An 18,824-nucleotide genomic window follows, 5' to 3' on the forward strand; every position below is an offset into this window, starting at 1 on the left:
CCTGCTTTCAAGCACTTTCTTTTTAATTTTTATTATTATTATTACTATTTTTACTATGGAGTGCTCCTGCATCTAGGTTGCCTATGTTGTGCCCTGTGGCAAAAAACCTTGTTACTATGAGCTGTTCACACTGTCTGGGACATGCCCAAGTAAGCACCTGAACTTAAATGGCAGATTTAAGGTAGTCCGCGAATATACCTTATCGAAGACCCAAGACCCAAGACTGGGAGCCAGTTCCAATGGAGTGCACCTTAACTGTTCAAGGCCACAGCTGGTTTCTCATCTCCCCTCCCTGCATATGGCTACCTACATCTCGGTCAAATGAACCTGGGCATCTCACAGATCCTGCCAGAAGTGGCACTCGGACTCACAGGAAAGGCACAGAGATAAACAGAGACTGCAGGGCCCCTGATGTCTTCCCCAGGACCCACAACCCCGGCCTGGCCGCCCAGGGCGGGCGTGTCGCTCGCGGTGGCTCAAAGGCAGCGCTCAAGCACTCTGCATGTTGTGGGACACACGGCATCTGCCGTACCACGTATGTTAAGAACCACTCCTGAGACAGGAGGGCCATGGAGTATAGCACCCGGGTGACCCCAGCCTCTGGCCACAGATGATTGGACGGGAGCAGACATTAACCAGGCTGAGCCTCCGAGGCTCTCTCTCCAGGGAGAGAATTTGTCTGAGGGGCAGTCCTCTAGTCCAGACCCCTGCAAGGGAGAGATGACGGGAGCTGAGACTGCCGTGAGAGCTGCCGGTGGGCACAGCCAGCCCTAGCCCCCTGGAAGCCATCAACACGGTCTGCAGAGGAAGGCAGAGGAAGCGGATGTGCAGACAGGAGAGGGATGAAGGGTGGAGTGTGCACAGCGCCAAGGTCACCGCCCACCTCCTGGGTCCCGACCCTCCTGCTGCACTCCCACCGGGGGGGAACCCAGAAGACACTCGGCATCTTTCCAATAAGTCCCCCTTTCTGTTTAACGTGAATCCTGTCTTGCAACCTAGAGATGATTATCACCTTGAATCCTCAGAGCTCTGGATTCTTCCTTTTTTCAGAAATGAAGAAACTGAGACTTGAAAGATGGCATTTAAGTGCTTTTTCCAAAACCTGGCTGCCACTAAAAAAAACCAGAGCCAGGACTCTAGCCTCATCTGTACGGCTCAAGTTCAGTTCAGTTGCTCAGTCGTGTCCGACTCTTTGTGACCCCATGGACCGCAGCACACCAGGCTTCCTGCCCTTCACCAACTCCCGAAGCTTGCGCAAACGCTAATCCATCAAGCAGGTGATGCCATCCAACCATCTCATCCTCTGTCATCCCCTTCTCCTCCCGCCTTCGATCTTTCCCAGCATAAGGGTCTTTTCCAATGAGTCAGTTCTTCACATCAGGTGGCCAAAGTATTGGAGTTTCAGCTTCAGCATCAGTCCTTCCAATGAATATTCAGGACTGATTTCCTTTAGGATGGACTGGTTGGATCTCCTTGCTGTCCAAGGGACTCTCAAGAGTCTTCTCCAACACCACAGTTCAAAAGCATCAATTCTTCGGCATTCAGCTTTCTTTATAGTCCAACTCTCACATCCATACATGACTACTGGAAAAACCATAGCTTTGACTAGACAGACCTTTGTTGGCAAAGTAATGTCTCTGCTTTTTAATATGCTGCCTAGGTTTAGCTTTTCTTTCAAGGAGCAAGCGTCTTTTACTTTCATGGCTGTAGTCACCATCTGCAGTGATTTGGGAGCCAAAAAAATAAAGTGTCTCACTGTTTCCATTGTTTCTCCATCTATTTGCCATGAAGTGATGGCACCGGATGCCATTATATTAATTTTCTGAATGTTGAGCTTTAAGCCAACTTTTCACTCTCCTCTTTCACTTTCATCAAGAGGGTCTTTAGTTCTTCTTCACTTTCTGCCATAAGGGTGGTGTCACCTGCATATCTGAGGTTATTGATATTCCTCCCAGCAGTCTTGATTCCAGCCTGGCTGTGCTTCATCCAGCCCGGCATTTCGAATAATATACTCTGCATATAAGTTAAAGAAGCAGGATGACAATATACAGCTTTCCCGATTTGGAACCAGTCTGTTGTTCCGTGTCCAGTTCTAACTGTTGCTTCTTGACCTGCATACAGATTTCTCAGGAGGCAGGTAAGATGGTCTGGTATTCCCATCTCTCTAAGAATTTCCCACAGTTTGTTGTGATCCACACAGTCAAAGGCTTTGGTGTAGTCAATGAAGCAGAATTAGATGTTTTTCTGGAATTCTCTTGCTTTTTTGATGATCCAACGGATGTTGGCAATTTGAACTCTGGTTCCTCTGCCTTTTCTAAAGCTCAAAGCCTGCTCTAAATAAGAAACGCTCTACAGCACAGAGCCACACATGCTGGGCCTGAGATCAAGGTTTTCCGAAGTGTGTTCTGTAGAACCTAGGGCTCAGGAAATGAGTCACTGGGGCAAAAAAGAAAGAAAAAAGGGATTTTGGTTTTCCTGATCCAACTTTGGGGACAGTGGGCCAAACATACATTGAACAAGCTACTCTTTATTTCAGGGCACTGCAGAGCCTCTGCTAGAAGGAGACATAGGGGAAATTTATAGAATGCAGAGTTTTCCAGAAAATTATGCAAGGATCAAATTTCCCCTCTCCACTCTGGGATCCCCCTGGAAGGGCATGTCCTGGGCAAATAATGGAAATGTCCATCCCACTGGGTATGTGACACTGAGTTAGAAACATTGAGGGAAAGGGTCTGTTTTCTAAATCTGCTTCCTAAGGGTTTGATTAACCTGAAGCCGATCCCCCCGGGGCTTAGGCACGCTGGATGTATCAGTTATAACTGAATTTCGGAATCTTTCAAGTGACTGAAGGGCCTCACGATGCCTGGCCAGGACTCCAGGTTCCCAGTGAGCCACCAGCCTCTTCCCAGCGGGAATGAGGCCCACAAGGGGGAAAAGAGAAAAGACGAGGAAGGGAAACGAACCAAAGAAAGATGGGAGGACCAGGGAGGAAGGAAACAGTCCCTCAAACGCGGTGATCTGCGAGGGGGCACACCGGGCTCAGAAACCAGCAAGGGGGTGCACGCCTGGGCGCTGGCGGCAGTGGGGAGCGGTGACCACCCCTAGGCCAGAAGGAGCAGAGGGGAAGAGCGCCCCCGACGCCCTGGAGAGGGTGGGCATAGCAGGAGCTCTCAAGTCCTGGGGCTGTCCGCTGCGAATGCCCCTCCCTATTATAGCCCTCTGGCTCTTGGAGCTCCTGCCCGCTGGTGCGCACAGCACTGGGACGTGAAGAGGGTGAAGCGCCGGGCTGAGGGGTGGACCAGCCAGCCTGCACTGAGGGAGTGTTGAGAGAAGCCTGTGGGAAGCGGAGGAACAAGATGGGAGATGAAAACCCCGCCCCAACAAAACGCAGGGCCTCGAAACGAACAGGAGAGGAGAGAGGCCGGGCGGGTGGAAACAGCTCGGCTCTCCCCCTCCTAGAAGCACTAGCTTGTTGCCAGGATTCAAACCCCGATCTCTGTATCAGAACAGCCCACTCTGGGAGGCAGATACCTGAGCGCGTGTGGGAGAGGGGTGCTGAGGAATGCGCTCAGCTCAGCCCCCTCCCCACCGCGCTGGCTCCCGCGTATCCGGTGGGCGGACGGATCTCGGCTGAGATCAGCTCAGCAGACCCGCCTCTGATGTGCACCGTCCTCCCTCTATACAAGCCACGAGTGCTTGAAAGGTTGGGAGCATAAATCAATGCCAGGCGGAAAAACCCTCGTTGAAATTCAACAGGAAAATGCATCGCAGAGGATCCTGGAGTGAGTTTCTCTCCACCGAGAACAGTTGTCCCCTGTTCGGTTTTTGTCTGAAAGCAGATGCTCAGACATTGCAGCGCCTGAAAGTGGGTCGGCTCTGTACGATTTTCACCCCTGGGACGTTCTAGCCCCACCGAGAAGGGTGACGACCCCCTCTGCCTTCCAGACCCCCGGGTTCGGGAAAGCTGGCCAGCACTCACACATCTCTCTCTCTTTCTCTGCTTCACCCCTGCAAGTCTTGGTCCCTCCGAGAAGAAGTGTCTCTCCCCATTCTGCAGAGAGGTAAACTGATGGGTCAGCACTGAGACACCCCTCAGGCCTGCCAGGCACCCAGCCCTGCCATCAGCGGGGCCTGACTCCCCTCACCGCCTGCTGCCTCTCAGGACCTGGCTGGCTGGGGACACGGGGAGAGTCACCTTCCCGGTTTATTCCAAGCACAGCAGCGCCAGGCTCTTTCGGCAAGATGAAGCCAGTAACACTGTGACCAAGCTGGGAAAGTGATATGTGAGGCTGGGAAATCCGTCATGGAGGGAGGCAGCGGCTGTAGATCAAAACCTGCCCTCTCTGCCTCTACATCATCATTAGCAGTGGGCAGAGGTGGGGGGAGGCTGGGGGGCGGGGCGGGGGTGGCAGGAGCAGAGCTGGAGGAGAGATCTTTGGATTTACAGAGTAAAACTGGATGCTCCAGAGGTACCCAGTGGAGGTGAGTGGGCCAGCTCCAAAGCCTCTGAGTCCAGGGTGTGGCGGGTGCTGAGGAAGGCTTCCTGGAGGAGGAGGCATCAGAACTGAGTCCTGATATCCAGACCCTGCTTAATTAGGCAGACCCCTAACTAAGGAAGTCTTTACCTTTGGAGGCTTTACAGAAAGACAAGACATGACCAGAAGTCTTAACCCAGAGACCCATCATGTGATGCTCATTAATGGGGTTTATGGATGGGCAATCAGGGAAGGCTTCCTGGAGGAGGTGAGCCTACGCAGAGGTTTAAAGGAAGATTGTGGAGAGAGACTGACACCGGGCAGACCCACTACCTCTATGTCCTTCTCAGCTGCTGTCTCAATGTGAGGTTGTATACATCTCTCTAACTGTTCAATTAACGCCCGCCATCCACGGACTATGGGCTCACAGTTTGGCTCCTCATTGTGCCGTAGTGAATGTTCAGTTAGTGTTTTCAGAATGGATGAATGAGTGAACAAAGGAATAGCCGTGAGTCTCCTGGTGGCCTGAAGGTGGCGTTGGTCCAGCCTGTGCTGGGGTGGAAGGCAGCAGAAGGCCCTGGAGATGTCTAAGCGTAATGGAGCCGGTATGGTTGAGCTGGGCAAGGGCCCGTTTGGGACAGGACGACAACAAGCACGGTGTTCACTGTACTTACTTCAGGAGGAGGAGGGGACACCTGGGCAGAGAACGGGGAAGGGGGGGCGAGGTTAGGACTGAATATGGAGCAGGTCGTCTGGAGCTGCGGGCGGCTGAGCTTGCAGGAGGCAGGCTTGGAGGGAAAAGGGCCCAGGATGCAGCCAAACCTCCCACCATCAGCACCCCAACGCCGTGGCCCCTCTCCCCAGCCCAGGTTCCTCTGGGAGCCACTGTGCCCGCCTCCTGTCTCCCCACCCCCACCCCACCCCCGCCTCCTTGGTCTGATTGCACAGAGTGATTTGTGGCCCTGACAAGTTGAATTGTGGGTAAAGCGTCTGTCCAAATGGGGAGCAAATTGGAACTGCAGCTCCAGCCGGCGGGCCATCCATCATGGGGGAAAGGCTCCGTCAGCACCTCACTGCCCCAGCCTGGCCCTCTCTGTGCTGCCTGGGGTGCAGGAGGCACCTCCTCTCTCCACCTTGGGTTTAGGAGGACAGTGTCGGGGGCCCTGGGCTGGGGGCTGGGTTGTGGGGCGAGACAGGGAAAAGAACTGGGATCCCCATTCCCCAGGGGTTACATTTACAGGGTCTGCTCTGGGCTTCTCTGTAGCATGTTTATACTGGTGAAGGGGACATCAGTCTCCCCAGAGGTGGCTACATTAACCCATGGGGAAACTGAGGCATGGCACACTCAGGTTACAGCCTCAAACTTACAGCCTCAAAGCTCAATATCAGCAGAAACTGAAAATCTGCTGCTGGGATGCCCGGAATGCTTAAACAAAGCAGTCATGTCCTGCCACATGGAAAAATTCAGAAGCAAATAAACATTGCATCTGGCCAAAATCCTAGATCCTGGCGGGGACACTGCAGTGACTCTGTCATGGACCAGTGAGGTGAAGGGACACAGAAGCCGCATGGTGCTCAGACCCCGCCTTAAAAGACTGACAGTCGGTGAAGGAAGCAGTGTGTTCGGGACCAGGTGTGTCTGCTGGGCTCCCCCTGCCAAGCCTCTGAGGTGCAGTACACATGCCTCCATCCAAGTGGCTCAGCACCTGACCATAGCTGCTTAGACCAGAGGCGGTCACCGGAGCCACAGGCTGTCTTCTCATAACCTGATCACTGACCTTGACTTGGAGCCTGACTGGAAAAGATCAGCTAAGCCAATCAGATTGGAGAAATTTGGGATTGGGACTCTAAGTAGCCCAATCGGACAGCAGAGTGAGCTGAGCTGAATGGCCACCGCGACCTCAGGACTCTTCTTTCTGAGGGACCCAAGCCTCTGCCTTCCCCCCACCAGGTCCTTAGTCGAGAAAACCGTGCGGTGGGGGAGGGAGGAGGGGAGCGAATCGTGCTGTGTGTCATCCACCTGCCCCCCAGCTCCTGAACTGTCAACCACGTGAGTCATTTCAGGTTCCCTATGAGGGCTGCGATTTCAAAACTCACAAGTCGGGCCAGGAATGCTTGTTTCTCTCTTTATGCTGAGTCATCCCTTCCCTGAGACAACAGCTGTCCTGCCAGCTACTGAATGGGAGACAGCCAAGGTCAGGATAGGGGTTACCACAGAATACAAATGAACATTTTGATGCGTCATCCTGCCATGTGAGGCCACATGTGGCCAGGGACCCCAAACACTGAAGCATCAGGATGGGGGAAAGTGCCTCCTTTGTGCCTCTTTCTGGGGGGTGGGGGGAGGGTGTATGTGGTGTGGGGGGTGGGGGGAGGGTGTATGTGGTGTGGGGGGTGGGGGGAGGGTGTATGTGGTGTGGGGGTTGGGGGAGGGTGTATGTGGTGTGGGGGTTGGGGTGGGCATTTCTGCAGATTCTACTCTCGATTCACTTTTTCTTGGCCTTTCCTAGTTACTGTGGCCTTGCGGCCCCTGGTGACCTGCTAGCTTCATGCTAAAAGTCCCAACTGTTAGCAGAAAGTGCATTTGTGTCTGTTTCAATCAGGGTCCAGTGCAGGGAACAGAAGCAGGGTTGGGATTTTAAGCAAAGAGGGAATTAGTACAGGGAATCAGCTGCTTGCAAAGCCAGAGGAAGTGCCGTAGAAGTCGGCTCCCGGCTGGGCATCCAGGAGTGGCAGAACAACACTGCTGAACTGGCCCATCAGGAAGGTGAGGAATGCAGAGGGCTGCAGCTGCCATCCTAGGGTTTAGAAGCTGCTGTCAGCGTCCTGCCTGTGTCTGGGTTTCCACAGAGCTGGTGACTGGCCACAGGACTGCAGCTGAAGGAAATATGCCGTCAGCGAGCCCCCAAAGACCAGGAGGCTGGCTGCATTTCACGTCCGCCTTCCAAGCCTCATACAGGTGCATCTATTGAGCAGGACCTGACTCATGAGCCAAAACCTTAGGTGCACAGGAGTCTGGGAAACAGTCTGTCTTCAGCTTTGTAGCCTCCGCAGCACCAGAAGGAATAGAATACCCATCGCATCCAAGCACGGATCTCAGAGCCTAATCCTCGATTCCACAGAGACCCCAAAGTCTGACTTGACCCACCTTCTACAGCCAGTGGGGGCTGACTGCCCTTGGTTGAGGCCTGGCTCCTGAAGAAGCTGTGTAAACACTGGAGGGTTTATCTGTCCATGGAGGGCAGAGGACTGAAGAGCGAGGTACATGTCTCTGAGTGCGCACACAGCTATCTGGGGAAGAGGAGCAAGGGGCATTTAGAGGCGGGAGATGGAGCCCGGCTCCGCCCACATTCTCACGGGGCCTCAGATAACTGGAGCAGCCAGGACAGTTAAAATTGGGTGGCAAAGTCAGAGGCAGAGGGGGATCTCAGGAATTTCAGCGTCTCCCTCCGGCCCTCCTGAGTCATTGTAAGCTGAAGTCTTTATCTCTCCCTGACCTGTATTTGGTGGGGAGGCTCAGCATCTCCCATTCAAAAACCATGCCACGCTTAGTGTCCCTTTCTTCCAAATGCAGCTGTGATGCAAACACTCTCAGGTTCCCAGAGGGGGAGCCTTGGCTGGGATGGGGCACACCGGCACGGGGGCCGCACGGTGACAGTGGCGGCTCTCTGCAGGGCCCCGGCCCCGGCAGGCAACAGATGCCGAATCCAGGAGCCATGAGGCCTGGCGTCCACGGCCTTCTCTGCCGAAGCCCTGGGTGGAGCGGCTCTCTGCCCTGCGCTTAGGAATAGTTCGGCTACCGTGGCTCACCGGTCCCTGCAAAGATGAAGGGGCCGCAGCTCCAGAGGAGAAAGGACCCACCCCGGGCTGCTGGCGGGGAGGGCCGAGCCACCCCGGAGGGCCACTTGCCCAAGGCCTTCTCCCCTCCCAGTGGGCTCCCGCTCACCTCCACCAGCTCCCAGTGTCCCAGATGGAAGAACCCCACCCACCCACCCAAGCTGCTTCCTCATACGTCCTCCTCCCAACTGTCCAGTTGGTGCCATGGGGGCCCCCCGGTCTCCAGTCTCTGAGGCCTACGCCTCTGTTCCCTGGGGTGTCCTCCAGACATGGCCCCTCCTCTCCCCCAACAACCCCTGCCCCGGGCCCTCCTCTCCTCTGCCCTCATCCTCACACGAGCCACATGACCCACCCCCCCATCAGACCCCTCTCTCTCATCCCCCTTAAAGCCCCGTCTGGGTCCCCTGACTCCCCTGCTCTGACATCCCTGGGGCCCCGTGGTTTCTAAACAGAGCCCCAGTGCCACAGCCTGACCTCAGGCTGTCTACAGCCCACCCTCAACAAACCTGTTCTCAGGCCATCTCCCACACAGCCTCTACCTTCTTGCCAAACAGGATCACTTCCTTACTTCTCGTTGTTATTCAGTCACTCAGTCCTGTCTGACTCTTTTGTGACCCCATGGACTGCAGCACAACAGGCTTCCCTGCCCTCACTATTTCCCGGGGTTTGTTCAAACTCATGTGCATTGAGTCTGTGAAGCCATCCAGTCGTCTCACCCTCTGTCGTCCCCTTCTCCTCCCCACCTTCAATCTTTCCCAGCATCAGGGTCTTTTCCACTGAGTCGGCTCTTTGCATCAGGGAGCCAAAGTATTGGAGTTTCACCTTCAACATCAGTCCTTCCAGTGAATATTCAGGACTGATTTCCTTTAGGATGGACTGGTTGGATCTCCTTGCTGTCCAAGGAACTCTCAAGAGTCTTCTCCAACACCACAGTTCAAAAGCATCAATTCTAGAATAGTGGTTAAACCTTGGGCACTTACCTCCTGGGTTCAAATCCTGCCTCCACACTTCTCAGCTGTGAGAACTTGGGAGGCCACGTGATCCCTTTGTGCCTCAGTTTCCTCATCTGGGAAAATGGCGGTCACAACAGCACATCTATGTCATGTGGAGGCACAAGTCATAAATGAGTTAGTAAGTGCAAAATGCTGAGAACAGTGCCTGGAGCATATAAGGACTCAGCAGAAGCAGACGGTTATTATCATTCTCATGCCTTGACTCTCCCAGTTCTGAGCCTTTGCTCAGAATACCCATCAAAGAATACCCATCAAAGCCCCTCCCATCCTTGAAGGGCATGCAGTTTGCTTGCCCAGCATCCCATTCTTGGGGGACCTGCCCTCCCTCCCTCCCGGAGTGATACCACTGTGTCTGTATGGTTAGGTGGGGCTGGCTGGCTCTACTCTCCAGCTGCAAGGTCAGGAGTGTTCGTGAGGCCTGACCAACTGGAGGTCATCCGTGCTCTGGCCACAGTGATCAGTTTAGGAATGGGCGTGTGAATCTTTCTGGGGAATTAGAGTCCTCCCCTGAGATCCTCTGGGATCCTGGGCTGTAGGGATGGTGTGGTAGGCTGAAAAAGTCTTCCTTCGGGACTTCCCTTCCAGGGGCTCAGACTCCATGCTCCCAATGCAGGGGGCCCAGGTTCCACCCATGGTTGAGGAACTGGATCCCACGTGCCTCAACTATAGATCCCATGTGCCACAGCTAAGACCCCACAAGGCCAAATAAATTTTCAAAAGCCTCCCTTCCAAAGATATATTTACTTTCTAATACCCAGAGCCTGTAAACCTTACCCTTATATGCCAAAAGTTGACCGTTACCTAAAGACGCCAAAGGGAATAATTAAGTTAAGGGTCTTAAGAAGAAAAGCTTATCTTAGATTATCCAGGTGGGCCTTAACTGCCATCACAAGTATCCTTATAAGAGAAATTAGACACACACACAGGAGAGATTAAACAGAAAGGAGAAGATGCTATGCAAACCTAGCCAAGATGTGGCCACAACCCAAGAAAAACCAACAGCCCACAGAAGTTGAGGAGACAAGGAATGGATTCTTTCCCAGAGCCTCCAGAGGGAGGGAGCACAGCCTTGCAGGCCTTGATTTTGGACGTCTGGCCTCCAAAACTGCAAAAGATTGCATGTCTGCTGTCTGAAGCCACCATGTTTGTTGTCATTTGTTACAGCGACCCTAGGAAGCTAGACTGTGAGCCTCGAGATGCTGGAGGCCAACCTGGGCCATGTGATGACCCCGAGTCAGAGGAAAGCAGAGGCGAAGACGGAGAGAGGACTAGTCCCTGAGAACTGTGGGTCATCCCTGAAGGCAGCCTTCTTTCCTTGGCCTTTTCAGCAACACAAGCCAATGAATGTTCGTACTTAAGCCAGTTTGAACTGGTCTGTCCCCTTGCAACCCAAAGAGTTCTGGCTAACATTCCACCCAACAACTATCCAAGCCTTAAGACGTAACTCAAATCTTTGACCCAGTTTTCTTCCCTAAGGAAATAATCTGAATAAGGACCCTCACTGCTACATGAAAAAATGGGGAGAAAAAACCTACACAGGTAACCACAGAATATGGCTTCATAAATTATGACACATCCCTATGGAGGGATATTATGCAGCTATTAAAAATCATGTGTTCATGCTCATTATAAAATTGTAGGTGAACAGCAGGACATTAAAAAAATAGAGAGAGACACAAAACACACATATACATACATTTATATATTTATACTTATAAACAGAAGGATCCCCATTTCATTTTTATTTTGCTTTAGATCATTTTAAGAGGTAAAGATTATTCATGCAGCTGAAATCCTATGTGTACTTCTCCCCAGTTCCTTATATAAACCCCTTCCCTCTGTCACTCAAAAGTTGGTATCATTCCGAAGCATGATTTTAAACATTTACTACCTGGGAATGTATCCTAAGTAATACATAATATTTGTACATGTTCTTGCATGTTAATAAATAGTATGAGACTCTCTGCAACCTGCTTTTTTACCCAAAGAATAATACGTTGGTGCACTAATCCGTCCTGATAATGTATAACATTAATTTTAACTGCTGCCAAGAATTCTATTTCTGAGTAATCCATGCTGTATTTATCCTTTCTCTGGTTAATAAATGCCGAGATTATTGACAACATTTTTTTTCCTATAAAAATGCTGCCACTCTCCAGGTCTCTCTGCGCACACGTGAGATTGTCTCCGGGGATGTACGTGCAGAAGAAGGTGGCAGGGGGCTCTTCTTCATCTGTACACGGCGCCGCTGAGCGGCGGTACCAAGATCGAGTGAAGAGTTCCCGTTCCCACATCCCTGACGGAGAACCATTTTCATCTTTGTCAGTCCAGAGGAAATTGTACCTCACCGTGGTTTTCGTGAGCCTTCCCTGTTTAGGAGGCTGTCCATCATCGTTCCACGTGCGTCTATTTCAGTTTCCTCTTCTGTTCAATCCCTTTACCTGCGTTTGCCTTTTGAATAAAAAGTATATCAGCATGAACTACACCCCAATGTTAACTGTGGTTGGACACTTAATCTGGGGGAACGTCCCTGCCTGCCACCCCCCTAACTTTAAGAAACACCACCCCGCCCAACCCTGTGTCTTCACCCTCCCACCAGCTGGCACCACGTGGACCAATGGGAGCCGCCAGCCTCTTCCCTGATCCTGCCCTGTGATTGGCCCAGACTTGGGCACTGTGACCCAAATCAGACCAATCAGAGCCCTTCCCTGGGAGAGCGCCCCCCCCACCCCTCCCTCAACCCTGAAATTTGAGGGTGTAAGGTCCAGCCTCACCGAGACAACGAGGCTGAGACCAAGAGAGCCGCCTGCTGAGTAAGGGTGGAGTAGGGTCCGCCAGCCATGTCTAACATGCTTCAGCCCTCTGGACACTACTGGGACCCCCACCTCCTGCCCTGGGGGACAGGCTCCAATCAGTGGCCCCGCATGTGCACCCAGGAGGGTTCATGCTCACGTGTAAGACCTGTCTGCAATTTTCAAGTGTTCTGTTAATACGATAGGCACATCTGTTACTATATGTCATCAGAAATTTGACACATTGTCATTGTTTAATCTTCCTTATCTTTCAAGGTGAGGCACAAACATCTCTTTTCCATGAAGGTTTTCTGATCCCGCAACCAAGAGCCAGGACCAGCTGCCATCAGCTGCTGAGGCCTGTCCTGGAGTGCATGGAGACCCCGGCCCAGGAAGGGGCCCCGGTGGAGATGGGGAAGGGAGGGACAGACAGAGGGGAAGGTCTGTTAGGGAAGTGGGGGGCCAAGTGGGTCTGATCTCCACTGAATAGCAAGGATTTAGCAGATGAGGCCTGACCAGAAACCTGCCCCTGGAGCCCGGGATTGCCCAGGCTCTGACCCACCTAAGGTGGAGGGAGACCAGGCAGACTCTGGCCTCTAGCTTGAAGGGTAGGGAGAAGGCTGCCCCGAGGGCCAGGGGTTCTGCATAGGACCTGGGCCTACTGACCTATAGGGAGATGCTTGCCAAGGTGACCCTGGACCCCGGCCCCTGACCTTTCCCTTCTCACTGAATCTAGCAGCTTAAAATGAGAAGTGTGTTCCAGTAGATGTGTCTTATGGGAAAACTTCAGCCAAATCAATTAATGATAAAACCCTTGAGCAAACACAGCTACTTTTATCATTTTAGAATGTGGTGATTTGAGCAGCAAAAGAAATTAAATTAAAAACGCAGAGACTCGGGGTCAGAACCCCAGCCGCTCTCATTGGTTTTTAATCTCCTGTTAAACAATATATCTTCTGATGGCTTTTGTCAGCTTATTCAATGTAATAACCCAGGACATGTGGCCCACTGACCCTCCTCATTCCCTCCACGTGGCTGAGGGAGGAGGATGCAGCTGGCAGCCGGTCAATTAACAAGCTTAAAGTGGGGATGGGCGGGTGGGCCAGAGTCAGGGGAAATGACAGGGGCCACACAGGACCCTGGAGATGGACGTCCCTGGAGATGTGACGGCCGAGGGCAGGGCCATGAGTTGCCCTGGGGCCGACTCACATTAGAGATTGGGTACCTGAACCCCAGAAAGCAAACGTTTTCCTGAGTCACACTGAGTCAAGATTGGAACTCAGGTGTCCAGACACCCAACCCACAGCTCATTCTGTTGGACACCTGCACAGGTCACCAGGAGAGGGACTGGGCTTGATACAGGGACTGTACTCCCCAGCTCTCTGTCTTCTCTTGGGGCATTATCCGTGGGGCTTATTGAGCTCAATCTGGGAGATACTTAGGTTCCATCTTTGGGGAGATCCTGGCCTGATGAGAGAGGCAGTTCCCATGGTCTGATGATGGAGGCACAACTCTGAACTCAGGAAGCGCCCAGTCTGATGGCGACACAGTCAAATGCAGACAGCCAAGCCTACAAGTAAATCATTTCAGTAAGAACACCCCATGACAAGACAGTAGGCTGGAATTTCTGTTGGCTTCACCATGGAAGGCTTCTAGGAGGAGGCTGAGCCATAGAGAAAAGGCTGGTCTCTCATAACTGTACTACGATAAAAACTGGGGGAAAAAAAGAAGCTGATCTCAAGACAGCTTAGACAGAAAATCTGAGGCAAGAGAGAGGCTGGAGCTGCTGAGGGAGATGACACACACAGTGAGCTGCCTCTGTGAGTTGTCTGTACCCACTCATAGGCACACTGATAAACACACAGGCCTGTTTGCACACACTGACGCCTACTTACACAGACTCCCCCATGTACATTCATAAACACATGCTTGTGTGCCAGGTGTAAACACACAGGAGCTTTCTCCTGTCTCCATGTGTACACACGGATATGCCCACATGCATCTATGTACATGTACCCATACACGTGATCATATATAGAGCGACACATGGGCCAACCCCTAGCTTTGTACAAGCTCAGATGTGCTCTGTTGGGCACACAGGTGGCGGGCCTGCACTACCCCAAGCCACACTTGGGGTCCCCCAGCAGCTAGATCACCTGCCAGACGTCCCTGAGCCCCCCTGCCTGGGCTCCATCTGCATCCTGGGCCCCTGCCACGGTCCGTGGATCTGCAGCCTCTCCTCTGGGTTGGTGGACAGGCAGGGAGTTGAGTCTGACCTGGAGGAGAGAAACTCTTAGGGAGTCCCTAACACCACCCATGGCCTGGAGGACCCACAGGCTAGAAAGGGCTCAGAGTGGAACTCTCCAGTTCCCTCTCATTTACCCAAGGCTTCTGTGAAACGTCAGGGGCCTGTGAAACAGGGTCAGAGATGGAGATTCGTATGTAGACTTACTGGTGGTCACCTCACCCCTGGGAAGCGAGGGAGGCAGGACTAGGCAGAGTGAGAAGCTGGGTTGTGACACAGTCATGGCCAAGGTCTCAGCCACCCCCTGGGAGCTGTGGAGCGGGGCGGGCCTTGCAGGTGGTCCCACTCGGTGTTAGGCAGAGCCTCCTATGCCTTTCACTGGATGTGGGCTGCCTCCAGAAACTAAGGTAACCTTGAGGGAGGAGGTTCCCTTCAGCCAAGAACACAAGGAAAAGAGGCTCACCTTGGAGCAGGCAGCTGCCCACGCTCCCCAGCTGGAGAACAGGCACTGGAGGCCTTGGGGGTGTGGGGAGCACAGCGACGTCCTCCATTGTCTGCAGATTATGAGACGCTCCATCACTACTGCAGTCTCCCTCCAGTCTCTCCTGCTGCAGTTGGATGCTCCTCTCGGGAGTTTTTCTGGGCCCGGCTCCCTTGTCTGTCCCTCCTACGTCATCCCATCTCCCTGGACTGGTGTTGACAGCTCCAGGTTGCAGGCTTCTCAGGGAGCAAGGGACAAGGCTCCCTCCAGCGCCCCCCTCTGGCGGGGCCGAGAACCCCTTGGAGTACAGGGGGCTGAGGAATCCCGGAGGGCTGAGGACAGGCGCCCCCCCCACCCCCACCATCACCCCCCGACCCCCGACATGCTAGTCCCTGTGACTCAGATCAGTGGGACCCAGGCTGAGGCCACCCATTTTTTGGCGCTGGGCTCACGAGGCAGCAGCGTGGGCTTGTGCCTTTATTATTCAGCAGGCTCTGTGGGAGGAAAATTGTTTCCCGCTTTTGGCTGACAGGACCCTCTTCTGCACTTCCTGGTCTCCTCTCACACACGCAGCCCCAGCAAGAGTGGGAGCCGAGAGCCTCTGGATCCAAGACAAACCTCCCACCCCTCCTTTCCAGGGAGGACGTGAGCCAGACAGGGGCAAGTGAGGAGAGGAAGGGGAGACACCCAGACTCCACCCAGGCTAGGACTGTATTTCATCTAAGATGCACATTTGTTTTCATATTTTAGTAACGCCAAAACTGGGATGTCTAACAGTTGATGCCTTACCCGGGTTTAATCAGCAGCAATTTTTTTCCCCCTTCATGGTACCTAACATAATGGTTACATTTTCACTGAACAATATCTTAGGTTTGATGCAGCTGAGAGGCGACGCCCCATCTCTACTAGAGATGAGGGAGGGGAGGGGACTGGAGCCAGGCCGCCTCTCAGCACCTCCTGCATCAGCTTTTCAGGGCACAACTTCAGGATCTAGGCCCTCTCAAGGCCTCCTGCAGGCAGATGAAGAGCAAAACCAGGTTCCGGAGCCAAATAGAAAATTATTTTTAGAGATTCGGGGCTGAGATTTGCTTCCAGGGCGCTGCAGACCTCATCTGCCGAAGGCCACAAGCCTCCTTCTGAAGCCTAAATAAAAGTAGCTGGAAGCAGGTTCTGCTGCCTCGCAGCTGGGAGGATGTCAGAGATGTAAATGTGGGTGCAGACATTCGGGGAAGAGGGCTTGGGGCTCTCTTTTTAAATCCAGGCCTTTTAAAGTGGTGACGGGCCTGGCAGTGTCTCCAGGTAAGATCAACCCTGCGGGGAGCCAGACGTTAAAAGCCTGGGAACCAAGAGAGAGAATGCCACCAGGAGCCGGGAGGACGGGGTGAGGGGGGTGGGCGGCCGGGGCGGGGGCCCCCTGCAGCCAGGAGGCCCCAGAGGCAGACTCCCCGGGGGAGCCTTGGTAAACTCCCAGATGGCCATCTGAGTAGACCCCTGGGGAAGGAGGTGGCAGATGGGTGACAGGGGTGTCCAAACCTTGACAGCCAGGTGAGATTTCCACCAGCAGCAGAGACTGCAGGAAGGGGTGGGGGTGGGACAGAGGTGAACCAGACTCAAAGGGAGACGCCAGGCGCTGAGGAGGCTGGAGGGCCACTGGGCAGCGTGTGCTTCCTCCTTGCCCTCTGACCCGGGCCGGAAGCCCCTCGCAAGGAGCCCTGGGAAGTGTAGTTCCCAGGAGAAAGAGCAGTCTGGCCATACCCAACCCTGCCTGGCTCCCTAGGTTCACTCCACCAACATGTACCAAACACCCACCGCAGGCCAGACACTGAGTGCTGGGGATTCAAGCAAATAGGCGAAAACCCACCCTCTCAAGAAGTCTATGTTAGAAATGTTATCTCTAGCCGGGAGAAACATAATAAAATAAGCGTATAGAATGCCAGTGCTAAGTGCCATGAAGAAAGAAAACGGGGTTGAGGGTGGGAAAGGAGCGCAGCTTTCTGTAGTATGAGCAGGGAAGCCCCTCTGAAAAGATTTGACTGGAGCCCAGATGAAATGAGGGAGTAGCCAGGAGGGTATCTGCAAGCAGCGTGCTTCAGGCTCCACAAGCAGTAGGTGCAAAGGCCCTGGGGCAGGAGTGAAGTTGGGATGGTCAAGAACTACAGGAAGACTGGTGGCCAGAGGGGAGGGAGTCGAGGAGAGAGGAGGAAGGGGCCAGGGTAGGGGGAGGCAGCATCAGAGGCTTCCTGGGCAAGGCTTTCTGGTCACGGGAAGGACTCTGGCTCTCACTGTGAGACATGGCAAACCTGCAGAGGGTTAAGCAGAAGGCTGGGATCTGACTCTCCCTTTAGCAGGAGAAGAGACTGCAGGGGCCAAGGGGCTCCGGGGGCAAAGGAGACCCACCAAGAGTCTGTTGCAAACTTCCAAGCAAGAATGATGGAGGTTGGATTTGGATATATTTAGAAGGCAGAGCTGACAAGATTTGCTGACAGACTGGATTCAGGGATGTTCCAGTTTGCTATTGCTTCATAACAAACCACCCCCAATACTTGGTAACTTCAAACCACTGCAGTCATTTGTTTTGCTCATGAGTCTGCAGTTTGGCAGGGCTCGACAAGGAAGACTTGTCCGCTGCCTGTGACATCGGCCACTCCGGCCTGACAGGAGGCACTGGCGCCACTGCCAAGGTGGGCCAGTCTTGGCAAGTGTGTGTGGGCGTGGCCGCGAGCTTGGCCCGGGCTGCTGGCCCCAGGCCTCGGTTCCTCTTCCCACTGCCCTCTTTCAGGGCTTCGTATAACACAATAGCGGGGTAGCAAGAGCAGGTGCTCCAGGAGACCAAGGAGGAGGCGCCTTGTGATCAAGGATTAAGTCCCAGAAAGTAATTCCGCGGGCTCCTTTGGAGAAGTGAGTCACCAGAGCCAGCCCTGACTCGGGGGAGGGAGATTAGATGCCTCCTTCATCTTTCAGTGGCAGGAGGAACACTGAGCCATCATTGATCAGGAGAGAAAGTCAGGGAGACTCCAGGATTTGAGGGCTGGGCCCCTTACCTCTGGATGGAGGACATCATGACATCCCAGTTATGTTACCCTCCAGATAATTGAGCCTCCAGAGACCCTGAGGCAGCCCGCCAATCTGCTGCCCAGTGCTGCCCGCTCTGGACTCTGGTGGGAACTCTGATATGCTTTCCCTGGTGATGAAGAGGGGCAGGGAGTGGGGGACTGGGGGGGGAAGGGGTAGGGGGTGATACAGAGGCTGTGAGCGCACCTGGGGTGGCTGAGGGGTCTATATATCCAAGCCTGGTGGAATGTAGACCCTCCCCTGAAAACACTCCGGCACAAACTCTCACGCACACATGACTCTCCTGGGCAATATTGTTAAAATGCTGAAACTAATACGGAAGGTCCCAGGTTGGAGGAGAGCAGGGTGGGGGTGGGGGGTGCATTGTGAGACTCAGCCTTTCTCACCAGCTCCCAGGTGCCCCCACTGCTGCTGGTCCACAGAGCCAGGGTCTGGTCAAGCCAGACCAATGGCTTCCTAGGTGGACACCACCACCCCGACAACCCGTCCCAAGGGCCCCTCGCCCACCCCCGCCCCGTGCTGCAGACTCAGACAGGAGGCCCAGGCCTGATCACCTGCAGCATCACAAACCGCCCAAGGGGATGAGCTGTGTGACCTTGAACAAGTTCCTTCTGTCTCTGTTTGCTCATTGGCAAAACCAGGGGAGACCTAGAAAGTGGGAGAGAGAAGAAAGAGTTGAGGGAAGAGGGGAGAGGAGGGGACAGGGAGGAGGGGAGGGGAAGCATGGACAAGGAAGGAGGGGAGGGCAGAGCAAAAGAGGGCAGCAGTTAAGGGACTTTGAAGATAAAGGGGTCTCACTGAGAAAACAAGAATGAGGAGGGAAGTGACGGCCTGAGGGAAGGGGGTGATGGACGTGAGTGTAAGACAGGAGGGCGGGGGCGGGAAGCGGCAGCGCCAAGGGGCCCGCCA

General features: G+C 53.8%; 2 long non-coding RNA genes across 3 annotated transcripts; one reads left to right on the forward strand and one right to left on the reverse strand.

Annotated features, from left to right (window-relative positions):
- Positions 6,371 to 11,810, forward strand: LOC108633559. The gene is made up of 3 exons (XR_001917139.1): positions 6,371 to 6,525; positions 10,490 to 10,671; positions 11,485 to 11,810. It is a non-coding gene; the product is annotated as an uncharacterized LOC108633559 (long non-coding RNA).
- LOC106503485 lies at positions 12,089 to 16,482 on the reverse strand. Of its 2 annotated transcripts, XR_001297184.2 has the most exons (4): positions 16,377 to 16,482; positions 14,826 to 14,916; positions 14,274 to 14,393; positions 12,089 to 13,687 (listed from the first exon to the last, which is right to left on the reverse strand). It is a non-coding gene; the product is annotated as an uncharacterized LOC106503485 (long non-coding RNA). The 2 variants fall into 2 exon arrangements; XR_001917140.1 differs by lacking the exon at positions 16,377 to 16,482 and having other exon boundaries at positions 14,826 to 15,174.

Source organism: Capra hircus, chromosome 23, assembly GCF_001704415.2.
Source record: "Capra hircus breed San Clemente chromosome 23, ASM170441v1, whole genome shotgun sequence".
In the NCBI taxonomy this organism is placed as follows: domain Eukaryota; kingdom Metazoa; phylum Chordata; class Mammalia; order Artiodactyla; family Bovidae; genus Capra; species Capra hircus.